Here is a 14749-nt window from a genome sequence, read left to right on the forward strand (position 1 = left end):
AATAATCTGGAACCTAAGTTGACAGATGTTGTGGCCAGCAGTGATAAAATGTTTAGCTATAGGGTTTTTAATTATCTTAGTGCGGATATCAGATCTATTCTCAGTGATCCTATCATGGACCATCCTTGTGGTCTCTCCGATATAGCTCCGCTCACATAGGCATTTAATCATGTGAATAGAATAATTAGTGGTACAGGTAAAAAAAAAATGTAATGTTAAATTTCTTTCCCATTCTTGGGTGAAAGAAGTAATTACCTTTAATTATGATATTACAACTAGAGCATCCAAAGCAAGGATAACAACCAAATATTTTTTCACTCAAATAGGTTTGTGTGTTTCCCTTCAAAGTACCAATATCTGCTTTAACCAATTTATTACGTAAGTTACAACTCCATTTAAAGGCTGGCATGAATACTGTTTGAAATTCTTTAACTAGGGGGTTACATGTGCTTAAAATGTGCCAATGTTTTCTCAGACTTTTGAGGATCTCATTGTTTAGGTCATTGTAACCAGTAACAAAGACCAAGGGGCCAATTTATCAATGTCTGTCTGACATGATACGCTGTAGCGTATCATGTCCGAAAGACATTGCTAAATGCTGACAACATATGCTGTCAGCAGGGCCGCCACTAGAAATTTTGGGGCCCCTGACTTAACCATTCATCAGGCCCAGGGCCGCCATCAGGGGATGACAGGGGTGACCCCTGTCAGGGGCTCCAATGGGCCAGGGGGGCCCCATGAGGCAAGAACTTAAAAAAAAAAAATAATAATTTTGGCAGCCACCAGTGGGTACTACAGCAGAGTGCTAATTGAGCATGGGAAATGTTATTACAAGGAGTAAAGTATTAGCATTTGAGAGGATTTCTGAGTGTGCACTAAACGACAATCCATGGTGTGAGACAGACTTGGCACTTTGTTTGTACAGTGTGTGCCTGAGTCAGACAGCAGATCATTTTTATTTACAGAGGAGGTAGGACTTACTTAGCAAATGTTTTTTATTTCTTTGTGCAATTTTGGATTGTAACTTCAGTGTGGTAGTAGTTGTATGGTGGGGCCAGGGGTCCATAAAAACACATTTTTTTTTAGCAGCAGTGTATTTATGATTATTTGACAATGCTGTAGAAATTCTATATTTAAAACCATGCAGAAATGTCTCCTCCTCAATACACAAATGGTAGGTGCCCTTTTGGCAGATATGCATTTTTATTTATATATATATATATATATATATATATATATATATATATATATATATATATATATATATACTTAAAACTGTTCAGTTTACACTACAGCTGACTTAATTTTGAAATACATACCAACAAGCCTAAATCCTGCATTTAACCAGATCTAATGGTATGTGTACCACAGCATATGCTTTCACCAAGACCATATAGAGTACAGCAATTTCAAAATCCATAAGTACAGCTGACAGATGGGAACATTTGTACACTATATTTGAAGTGGTGCTCTTGGTTGGGGAAAATGGGGAAAAACAAACATGTCAACCTAAAAGTACTTTTCTTCATCTAGCCATCTACCCAGATCATTAATGTAACATTTTGAATTCACAGAATTATTTTTGTTTGCACATTTACAAATATGATTCTTTAAAGAGTGATCTCTTAATTTCTGCATTTTTTTTATCATGCATTTCACACACTGTTGATTTAGGGGATGCAATTTAGGGGATGCAAGGTGCATAAATGTTTCCTCCTGTGAGTGTTTCTGTGGGTGTCTGTGTTTATGTCTTTGTGCTTTGGTTTGTGTATCTATGAGTGTGTATGTATTTTTTTTCTGTGGGTCTCTCTGTGAGGGTAGGTGTGTATGTCTTTGTGCATTTTCTGTGGATGTCTGTGAGGGTGTGTGCATATGTCTTTGAACTTTTTCTATGGGTGTCTCTTTGAAGGTGTGTGTATGTTTGTCTTTGTGTATTTTCTCTGGATGCCTCTGTGAGGGTGGGTGTGTATGTCTGTGTTTTCTGTGGATGTCTCTGTGAGGGTGTGTGTTTTCTGTGAGGGTGTGTGTATGTCTGTGTGTTTTCTGTGGATGTCTCAGTGAGGGAGTGTATGTATGTCTTTCTGTGTTTTATGTGGTTGTCTCTCTGTGTGTGTATGTCTTTCCGTGTTTTCTGTGGGTGTCTCTGTGTGTGTGTGTGTGTGTATGTCTTTGTGTGTTTTCTGAGGCTGTCTCTGTCGGTGTTTCCTTGACTGTATGTGCAAGTTTGAGTTTGTGTGTGTGTGTGTGTTTGTCCATTGTCTGTTCCTTTTAAGGACATTTTGACCTTACTACTGATTATTCACATCTTTCTACAGAATGAGACTAACGAGACCTTTCCGGAAGTCACCAATCCACCATTTAACCTTTAAGTTATTGTTTAGGCAGTTCAGGGCATATCCCTGGCATCTTCCTTTACAAAAAGATAATCAGAACTCCATATTTTGTTTTCTAAACCTTTAAATTATTGTTTAGGCAGTTCAGGGCCCTTCCTTTCAGCCACTGCATGCTGTTGTCATCATTTAGTTGGCATCTTCCTTTACAAAACGATAATCAGAACTCCATATTTTGTTTTCTAAATCTCCTTTTTTTTACAAAACTGTAGTTTGCCTCATTACTTGTCAGGTCAATGTAAACAAGTGCTGAGTGTCTGTTTGGGTGTCTGTGTCTGAGTGTGTTTCTTTGCGTGTCTGCTAGAGTGTCTATATGTGAATCCTTATGTGTGAGTGTGTTTCAGTGTATGAGTGTGTCTGTGTTTGTATATGTTACTACCTTTACAACATTTTCAAGTTTAAATAGACACTTATGAATAAAATGCATATACGTTTTAGTCACTTGGTCAAAAATTGCACATGTCAAAGGAGGGGGGGGGGGGCCTGATCAATGGCTAAGTCAGGGGCCCCAAAATTTCTAGTGGCGGCCCTGATCAGCCCCCCCCCCCCTTTGACATGTGCAATTTTTGACCAAGTGACTAAAATATGTATAGTATATGCACTTTATTCTTAAGTGTCTATTTAAACTTGGAAAAGTTGTAAAGGTAGTAACATACAAACACACAGACACACTCATACACTGAAACAAACACACACACTCACACATAAGGATTCACATATAGACACCCTAGCAGACACGCTAAGAAACACACAAACACACTCAGATACAGACAACCAAACAGACACTCAACACTTGATTACATTTACCTGACAAGTGATGAGGTAGACTACAGTTTTGTAAAAAAAAGGAGATTTAGAAAACAAAATATGGAGTTCTGATTATCGTTTTGTAAAGGAAGATGCCAACTAAATGATGACAACAGCATGCAGTGGCTGAAAGGAAGGGCCCTGAACTGCCTAAACAATAATTTAAAAGTTAAATGGTGGATTGGTGACTTCTGTAAAGGTCTCATTAGTCTCAAAGTCTGTAGAAAGATGTGAAAAATCAGTAGTAAGGTCAAATGTCCTAAAAAGGAACAGACAATGGGGACACACATACACACAAACTCAAACTTGCACATACACCCAAGGAAACACTGACAGAGACAGCCTCAGAAAACACACAAAGACATGCACACACACAGAGACACCCACATAAAACACACAAAGACATACACACACAGAGAGACAACCACATAAAACACAGAAAGACATACATACACACACCCTCACTGAAACATCCACAGAAAACACACACCCTCACGGAGACATCCACAGAAAACACAGACATACATACATACACACACACACACACACCCTCACAGACACATCCACAGAAAACACAGACATACACACCCACCCCCACAGAGGCACCCAGAGAAAATACACAAAGGCAAACATACACACACCCTCGCAGAGACACCCATAGAAAAAGCTTAAAGACATATGCACACACCTTCACAGACATCCACAGAAAATGCACAAAGACATACACACCCACCCTCACAGAGAGACCCACGGAAAAAAATACATACACACTCATAGAGACACAAACCAAAGCACAAAGACATAAACACAAACACCCACAGAAACTCTCACAGGAGGAAAATGTATGCTCCTTGCATCCGCTAAATCGACAGTGTGTGACATGAATGATAAAAAAAATTGCAGAAATTAAGAGATCACTTTTTAAAGAATCGTGTTTGTAAATGTGTAAACAAAAATAATTCTTTGAATTGGAACCATAAGCTGTGGTACTCATACCATTAGATCTGGTTAAATGCACGATTTAGGCTTGTTGGTATGTATTTCAAAATTAAGTCAGCTGTAGTGTAAACTGAACAGTTTTAAGTTAACCTGTCTAATTTCAAACAATGAGCAATCTTAGTCTTAGAGTATAACATTTTATGCAGATGTACTAATCTTAGATAAAATGCCTCCTTGCATCTGGAAAGTCCTTGCCTAAAGGGGCAGTAAACTGGAATGTAATTAATAAATATATATATATCAGCCAATCGGAATTAAGGTAGGAAAAATCCTATTGAAAAGGGCATTTGGATGGGCATTGCCCTTAAAGGGGCCTTTAGCTCTTTTTCAATTGCCCAAAACCCTAATCTAAAAATAAAACCCACCCAATAAACCCTTAAAAAAGCTTAACACTAACCCCTGAAGATCCACTTACAGTTTTGAAGACCCGACATCCATCCTCAATGAAGCTGCAGAAGTCCTCATCGAAGACCGCAGAAGTCTTCATCCAAGCGGACGAAGTCTTCATCCAAGCCCACAGAAGTCTTCATCCAGATGGCATCTTCTATCTTCGTCCATCCAGCACGGATCGGCTCTATCTTCAAGACATCCGGTGCCGAGCATCCACTTCAATCAACGTCTTCTTGCTGAATGAATGTTCCTTTAAATGATGTCATCCAAGATGGCGTCCCTTGAATCCAATCAGAATTAAGGTAGGAAAAATCCTATTGGCTGATGCAATCAGCCAATAGGATTGAGCTTGCATTCTATTGGCTGTTCCAATCAGCCAATAGAATGCGAGCTCAATCCTATTGGCTGTTTGGTCAGCCAATAGGATTGAACTTCAATCTATTGGCTGATTGTATCAGCCAATAGTATTTTTCCTACCTTAATTCTGATTGGCTGATAGAATTCTATCAGTCAATCTGAATTCAAGGGACACCATCTTGGATGACGTCATTTAAAGGAATATTCATTCGTCGGGTAGTTTAATACATTTATTAGAGTTGCGGCGGGGTCCGTGAACGGCTGTTTAGGGGTTAATAACTTTAGTTGCGGGGGGTCCGGGAGCGGCGGTTTAGGGGTAAAACAGTATAGTATAGTGTGGGTGTTTAGTGACAGGGTAGCAAGAAAGCTGTGAAAAAGCCGAAGAGCAGCGAGATCGATGACTGTTAGTTATCAACAGTCCGCTGCTCATTGCCCCGTACTTGGTGCGCGGCTTTTTGACAGCTTTTTTGATAATTTTGGAAAACATATTCAGGTCCGCGGTGGCGATGTTAGGCGATCTTAGGCGAGCGTATTGGTGCCGTCGAATGCAAGAAAGTCGACGGCTTGATACATAGAAGCCATAGTATTTTTAAATAAGATGAACAACTTATTGTTGATTACAAACAGATAAAGAATATTAACCACCACGTAATCTTAAGATTATGTGTGTGGATCGTATTTAAATCAACTTTGATTTGTTGTTCACTCCAAATGCAATAGACAAGCTCAAGTACAAACATTTTTTATTAAGCATTTTCAAACGAACTTACCTTTCTACGTTTACTTCAAACAGACTACTATTATTTGCAACCACGTAACATTTTGATAGTCTGTATAGGGTATTTTTGAAAAACATATGATCCAAACTAAAGTCAAGTGTATAAATAAGTGTAAGCACTGCCAAATCTCGACCTTCTTAAATACAAGTAATTTCGTATGAAATGCTATTAAGTGCTGTCAGACTTCTGATATGAAAAATACACTATTGTAAGCACTAACACTTAAAATAATACAATTGGTTCCATTACCAATACAAAGTACCAAGTCAGGGGGTCTTAAGAAACACAAAAGCACGTTATGTTTAGATCAAGAATTATATACACAATACTTAATGCTTCTTTAGAAATAAGATAACCCCTTAAAAATATTAAGAGGAATTGCTGAATCTCTAACCATACAGTTTCAACACTATAAAACAAATAAATTCATATGGTATAACTAGTATTTAAATATACATACTTCCACTACTATTTTTTAAATCCAGATAACCTTATTTAAGTAAAAGGACAGCAAGATCTGTGACAAACTTGGATTCTCTAAGTGTGCATTATTGCACTATCAATACACTGCAACACTTACCCAATTAAAGGGATAGCAAGCCCTGTAACAGATTTGTAATTCCTAAGTGCATGCCACCTTATCACACAGCACATTACGACTACAGAACTTGTGCCAATTAATTGCTCACTAACCCTAATTAACAGAGTGTATCCTCATCCAGTTATAAAACTGTAAACTTGTGATCCATAAAAGAACAAAACTGAATTGACCTTTATATTACAAACTGGCAAAAGCTAATCATAGACACTATATAGTAGGTCAATTCCAAATATATGTATCCAGTACAGAGTATTGGGTCTACACAAATACATATCTTCACAACCGTATAATCTTGGAGAAAAATAGATTCTGATTCACATAATACCAATGTGTACTATTTACATATGTCCATACTCTATTTGTGTTTTTAACCTCACATCTTTGAGTTTTAATATTCTTTAATAAAAGTTAAATTTTAAAATTATTACCCAACCATCACCCCATGAAAATATGATGCTTTAAACTTTACCGGGGGAGATAAAAGTGCTACCTAGATGCATTCTGTTTTTGGTCAATTCTTCTTTTTTACTTTAATTGTTCTATTGTTCCCCATTTCTCTGAGTCAATGTTTTCTCAAAAGTCTGAGAAAACATTGGCACATTTTAAGCACATTTAACCCCCTAGTTAAATAATTGCAAACAGTATTCATGCCAGCCTTTAAACAGAGTTGTAACTTACGTGATAAATTGGTCAAAGCAGATATTGGTACTTTGAAGGGTAACAGACAGACCATTACACTTTTTTTTACCTGTACCACTAATTATGCTATTTACATGATTAAATGTCCATGTGGGCGGAGCTATATCGGAGAGACCACAAGGATGGTCTGTGATAGGATCACTGAGCATAGATTTGATATCCGCACCAAGAAAATTAAAAACCCTGTAGCTGAACATTTTATCACTGCTGGCCACAATATCTGTCAACTTAGGTTCCAGATTATCGACCTTTATATGTTATAATAATACATTTTTCTGTTTTGATCTGTATTTGTTCAAAGAGTATATATGTGATATTAGGAATTGTATTCTATATTGTATGTTTGCACCCATGTGTCTGCTGTGCTGCTCCTTATTCTGCATTGTGATTATTGTGACCACTTTGGAAATTGCACACAGATACCATGGAACAGAATACCAGGGCTGAAACTGATGATGCCACAAACGGTAATATAAATGACAATTCCAAGGTGTTTATGTACACTGAAATAGAGGTTGCATGGATTAATACCATAGCTTGTGGTTCAAGGGACTTTTTAAAGACATCGGGGCCTATTTATGAAAGGCCTGTCTGACATGATCCGACATTGCGGATCATGTCCGACAGACCTCGCTGAATGCAGAGAGCTCTTGTGAACTGCTGGTGCAATGCCGCCCCCTGCAGATTCGTGCGCTAGCAAGGGGGTGTCAATCAACCCGATCGTATTCGATCGGTTGAATTGCGGAGATGTCTGTCCATCTCCTCAGAGCAGGAGGACAGGTTATGGAGCAGCGGTCTTTAAACCGCTGCTTTATAACTGGTGTTTCTGGTGAGCCTGAAGGCTCACCAGAAACACGGCCTTCAAGCTCCATACAGAGCTTGATAGATAGGCCCCATCAGCTGTTGAAATCACAGGGAAACCTTATGAGAAATTCTCCAGAAAAAAAAGTCTCTTTTGAACTTTACTCGGCCACATTGGCGAAATATCAGAGAGTGAAACGCATCCCCGTGGTGTGTGGATGAATTTACGGCACACATTGATGCTCAATAACTCAGAGTTTTGTGAGAAATTTGAACGCATATTGAACAAGTGTTAATTTGATTTAATGGTGTTAATCGTTGATCACCTGCAGAAAGAAATTGCTGCACAACAAACCGAGTTATTGAAGCTTGAAATGGAACTCAAAGATTGCCTTACGATTGAAGAATTAAATAGAATTCTGGAATCTACCTCTAAAACAATTGCTGAGATACGAGGTGTTATTGTAGCTTGTAAGCGCAACAAGTTCCTACGTAATGTAGAAGATTATTCAATATGAGCCATGTATCGTTGGAAGTCTGACCAAACCGGAAGTGACGTTCGTGGCATTTCCGACTTCCGCAAATGGAGGAATTTCAAACGCCGCACAGATGATGGCCTTTTCTGTTCTGGTACTGGATCAGGACTCTCGACAGGGGACTCAGGAGCAGAAGGAAAAAGCGACAAAGGGGGCCGAAGGCACAGGCAACGCACATCGTCTAAACAATCGAAACAAACGAGGGACACAAGCAAGCATGGATCGTTAGTGCTTAACCTTTCTAAGGTACAGATCACTGAATCAGAGTCTAAGCTTCTAGAACAAAGACTTTCATTCTGTCCAAACGTTAAATGTGACTTTTTTGAAGTTAAAAAAGATCTGTTTTGCTTTTTTAGGACTCTAAAATTGAAATCTATATTTTCTTGTGAGAACTTTGTAGGTAAATATGACACACGCATAGTAACTTAGGATGGTGATAATAAAGGGCTAAGTTTGAAATCTTTAGGGCTTAAAGTCCTTTTGGACAAGGAATATTATATCAATGAAATCAAATCGCAGTTATGTGATAGTAATGTTTATTGTCTTTTATCACACAATTCCATATTTGATATTTAGAAAGAAATTAAATATTAGGTAACAATTGCCTTAAAAAATGGCATTATTGGCAAAAAAGAAAGATCTTTCTTGTTATGACATCGGTATTATATACACTTCCAAAGGTGCATAAGAACCCTCAAGCACCTTCCCAGTCATCTCATTGTATCTAGTATAGGCTCTGTCTGTTCAAATATTTTGATATATTTAGACTGCATTCTAAGACACTTTGTTGTCCTTTCAAGTGATTTTTTTTTTTTAAATTCTTTTTATTAGCAAGAAACGAATACAGCAAAGAGGCAGATACAGCTGCACATTTAGTGACAAAAACAGAACACAAGGTATTACAAACATTATAGTTAAGGCCTCCGCATGCGTGACATGGAGAAGCGATCTGATTATTTAAATCTCAATGATAAATAGGAAGCCAAGTTCTTATGAATGTCTCTGTCAGCATTGATACATCTCAATAAAATCTCTTTTCAAACAATTGGCAATTGCTATATCCGTTTCCATTTAAGTGATTTTTTTTATGTAAACTTGAGAATCTTCCTGTTTCAAAAATGAACTTTATTGTTAAGCTCAGCTCAACGCGTTTCAACGTTTGGAACATCTTTATCAAGAGCAAATTTAAAATCAATGGATCATCTGCATTGATTTTAAATTTGCTCTTGATAAAGACGTTCCAAACGCTGAAATGCGTTGAGCTGAGCTTAACAATAAAGTTCATTTTTTTACCTTGACACACAGTGTCTTTTCTATTGTTGTTGCTGTAACATCGCTGCATTCTGGTATCTACTGGAGTAAGTTACTACAAAATATTTTTGCAAGTGAATTATTTTACACTGATTGGAGCCTCTATATATCTCTTCCCAGTTTTGGTTGAAAACTAAAGCACACAAGTGGGCCCAATTCTGCACGTATCGGCTGATCATCCATATTATATGGAGTGAGTATACTGCACACATAGAAGTTGATCTTAATATACTGGTTAAGTCATCTTTTCTTTCATCTAGTGGACATTTCCACCGTGATTGCTATAATATTATCCTGACCTGCGCCATCTATATACTCCACTATCTATATTGCTCAGTCTTTTGGGAGAGGCTGTAAGGAGGCAGCGGTCTACATTTTGAGGAGAGTATTGTTTCTCTTTGCTATTTGTGCATGATTACTGTATACAACATCTTACTATAATCTGCATTTGTATTGTATATTGAAAATAGAATTTATCCTTGATTAATTGGACATTTTTTGAGGTGTATTATTTTCTCTTTCACGATGAATATTACTTGCAATTGCAGGGTACAGCGATGAGATCCAATGTCGTCCCAACTTACGCTAATATATTCATGAACATCTTTGAGGAGAGGTTTGTTTTTGAGAATCCTCTCTTCAATTTATGTAGCGCCACTTGGTGGCACTACATAGACGATATTTTTGTTGTTTGGCTGGGAGACATTGGGTCCCTCATTGACTTTGTGGACCAGTTGAATGGGGCTACTGCCAATATTAAATTTAGTCTGACCCATAGGGAGGAGAACATTTAATTTTTAGATACCATAGTATATAAGTCGGTAATGCTTTACTGACTGATTTATACATTAAACCAATGGATAAAAATAATCTTCTCCACTTTGACAGTTTTCATCCTGTAGCTTTAAAAAAAGTCATTACGCCATAGTCAATTGCTTAGAGTAAGAAGAATAGTTTCATATAAATCCCAAGTATACACTAGAAAGAGAAATGGGGAACAAATTTGAGAAGAGAGGTTATCCTAGTGAATTAGTGGATAAGGAAATTGTGGATGTAGCATCTTTGAATCTGAAAAATATGCTATGATTTGTCAAATCCTACAGTTAAACAAAAAGTGAATAATGAGCGCTTGGTCTTTGTTACTGGTTTCAATGACCTAAGCAATAAGATCTTCAAAAGTCTGAGAAAACATTGGCACATTTTAAGCACATGTAACACCCTAGTTAAAGAATTTCAAATAGTATTCATGCCAGCCTTTAAACGGAGTTGTAACTTACGTGATAAATTGGTCAAAGCAGATATTGGTACTTTGAAGTGTAACACAGACCTATTTGAGTGAAAAAAAACTTTCGGCTAGATTACGAGTTTTGCGGTATGAGTGATAAAGCAGTGTTAAGGCTTATAATGCTGCTTTTTCACTACCGCTGGTATTACGAGTCTTGCAGGTTTAGGGGCACTGCACACTTTTTTGGCCTTAACGCAAATTAACTTACGCAATTTGCGTAAAGTCTTTTTTCAATGGGACTTCCTTTGCGCCGGTATTACGAGTCTGCCTGGGAGGCCAAAAAGTGAGCGATATCCCCTATACCGCCAAGATTCGTAATGCAATCTAAAGTCAGTAGTTATGAGTTTTATGCTACAACGCCGTAACATAAAACTCATAACTAAAGTGCTAAAAAGTACACTAACACCCATAAACTACCTATTAACCCCTAAACCTAGGCCCTCCCACATTGCAAACACTAAAATGAAATTATTAACCCCTAATCTGCTGCTCCGGACATCGCCACCACTAGAATAAACATATTAACCCCTAAACCGCCACACTCCCGCCTCGCAAACACTAGTTAAATATTATTAACCTCTAATCTGCAGCCCATAACATTGCCGCCACCTACATAAATTTATTAACCCTTAATCTGCCGCCCCCAACGTCGCCGCCACTATACTAAATTTATTAACCCCTAAACCTAAGTCCAACACTAACTCTAACACCCCCTAACTTAAATATAATTAAAAGAAATCTAAATAAACATACTATTAATAATTCCTATTTAAAACTAAATACTTAACTATAAAATAAACCCTAAGCTAGCTACAATATAACTAATAGTTACATTGTAGCTATCTTAGGTTTTATTTTTATTTCACAGGCAAGTTTGTATTTATTTTAACTAGGTAGAATAGTTACTAAATAGTTATTAACTATTTACTAACTACCTAGCTAAAATAAATACAAATTTACCTGTAAAATAAAACCTAACCTGTCTTACACTAACACCTAACCTTACACTACAATTAAATAAATTACCTAAATTAAATACAATTACCTAAATTTCAAAAAAACAAAAACTAAATTACACAAAATAAAAAAAGACATTATCACATATTTAAACTAATTACACCTAATCTAATATCCCTATCAAAATAAAAAAGCACCCCCAAAATAAAAAAAACGCTAGCCTAAACTACCAATAGCCCTTAAAATTGCCTTTTGCGGGGCATTGCCCCAAATAAATCAGCTCTTTTACCTGTAAAAAAAAAAAATACAAACACCCCCAACAGTAAAACCCACACAACCAAACCCCCCAAATAAAAACCTAATCTAAAAAAACTAAGCTCCCCATTGCCCTGAAAAGAGCATTTGGATGGGCATTGCCCTTAAAAGGGCATTTAGCTCTTTTTCAATTGCATAAACCCCTAATCTAAAAATAAAACCCACCCAATAAACCCTTAAAAAAGCTTAACACTAACCCCCGAAGATCCACTTACAGTTTTAAAGACCCGACATCCATCCTCAATGAAGCGGCAGAAGTCCTCATCGAAGCCCGCAGAAGTCTTCATCCAAGCGGCCGAAGTCTTCATCCAAGCCCGCAGAAGTCTTCATCCAGACGGCATCTTCTATCTTCATCCATCCGGCGCGGATCGGCTCCATCTTCAAGACATCCGGTACAGAGCATCCTCTTTAATCAACGTCTTCTTGCTGAATGAATGTTACTTTAAATGATGTCATCCAAGATGGCGTCCCTTGAATTCCGATTGGCTGATAGAATTCTATCAGTCAATCGGAATTAAAGGTGAAAAAACCCTATTGGCTGATGCAATCAGCCAATAGGATTGAGCTCCAATCCTATTGGCTGATCCAATAGTAACTATTCTACCTAGTTAAAATAAATACAAACTTGCCTGTAAAATAAAAATAAACCCTAAGCTAGCTACAATGTAACTATTAGCTAGCTTAGGGTTTATTTTACAGGTAAGTATTTAGTTTTAAATAGGAATTATTTAGTTATTAATAGTATGTTTTATTTAGATTTCTTTTAATTATATTTAAGTTAGGGGGTGCTAGGGTTAGACTTAGGTTTAGGGGTTAATAAATTTAGTATAGTGGCGGCAACGTTGGGGGCGGCAGATTAGGGGTTAATAAATGAAGGTAGGTGGTGGCGATGTTAGGGGCGGCAGATTAGTGGTTAATAATATTTAAATAGTGTTTGTGAGGCGGGAGTGCGGCGGTTTAGGGGTTAATATGTTTATTTTAATGGCAGCAATGTCCGGATCGGCAGATTAGGGGTTAATAACTGTATGTAGGTGTCGGCGATGTCGGGGATGGCAGATTAGGGGTTAATAAGTGTAATGTAGGTGTCGGCGATGTTGGGGGCAACAGATTAGGGGTGTTTAAACTCGGGGTTCATGTTAGGGTGTTAGGTGTAAACATAAATTTAGTTTCCCCATAGGAATCAATGGGGCTGCGTTACGGAGCTTTACGCTGCTTTATTACAGATGTAAGACTTTTTTTCAGCCAGCTCTCCCCATTGATGTCTATGGGGAAATCGTGCACGAGCACGTAAATCCAGCTCACCGCTGACTTAAGCAGCTCTGGTATTAGCGTGCGGTATGGAGCTCAATTTTGCTCTAGGATCACTTCTTGCCTTTTAACTCGGGGTTTCAGAAAACCTGTAATACCAGCGCTGTAGGTAAGTGAGCGGTGACAATAACTTGCAAGTTAGCACTGCACTCCTCATAACGCAAAACTCGTAATCTAGCCATTTGTTTGTTATCCTTGCTTAGGATGCTCTAGTTGTAATAGCATGATTAAAGGTAAATACTTATTGACTGTTATTAAAATTTAACTTTTATTGAATTTAAGTAAAAATGATGTGTGAATTTAAAAGCACAAATATGATTCATAGAAGCTCAGTGATAATAGGGTTCATACACCACTGTTGGTCTGGTAATGACTTGAGTATAGAATTTAATAAAGGATATAGCTTATATATAATGTGTGGGTTTACTTGTGCCCAAATAATAATAATGCTAAATGTGGGTGTTTGTTTATTGATTGTGCAAACAGTATATACCACTTGGAATTTTATGTATAGCAAATCACCATTGGAATAAATAATGTAGTTGTTGCTCCAGCAACATACTTGTTATTTTATTGTAGTATATTATAGTGAGTTCCCTCGAAATTATATCCACATTATTCAAAAAGCTGGATTTATTACTAGGTCTGTTATACTATACAAGTAGCTTGAGTAACGTTGGTTATAAATGGCAACCTTGTTTTTAATTTTAAATGAAAAGTATCATAGAGATAAATCTCATTTTATTTATTTATGGTATGCTTCAGTTCATTAAGTTGTATTTTAATATTTACACAAAGGTTGCTATTTTGTTATATTTTGTAACCAGATCTCTAACATTAAACACAACCAAAAATCTGGTTTAAATATCTTAAAGTGAATGTAAACTTTCATGAATTAGTGCCCGTTTTTTAAAAAATACTATTAAGAACAGGGGCACTTTCATTCATGAAAGTTTACATTGCAGCATATTTTTAAAAATACTTACCTTTCTCTTCATGAAAGCTGGATTGGCGATCCATGCCCACTTCTCATGCTGTACTTACACAGCAATGACGAAACCAGCTTCCTCCAATCACGAGATTGATGCTCTGGGGGGGAAGCCATGATTGGAGAAAGCCGGTTTCGTCATTGCTGACATAGGTACAGAGGAGCTGCAGGCGGGGGATCGCCGATTTGGTAAGTATTTTTAAAAATATGCTGCAATGTAAACTTT

The sequence above is a fragment of the Bombina bombina genome, chromosome 4 (assembly GCF_027579735.1).
Source record: "Bombina bombina isolate aBomBom1 chromosome 4, aBomBom1.pri, whole genome shotgun sequence".
Classification (NCBI taxonomy): Eukaryota; Metazoa; Chordata; class Amphibia; order Anura; family Bombinatoridae; genus Bombina; species Bombina bombina.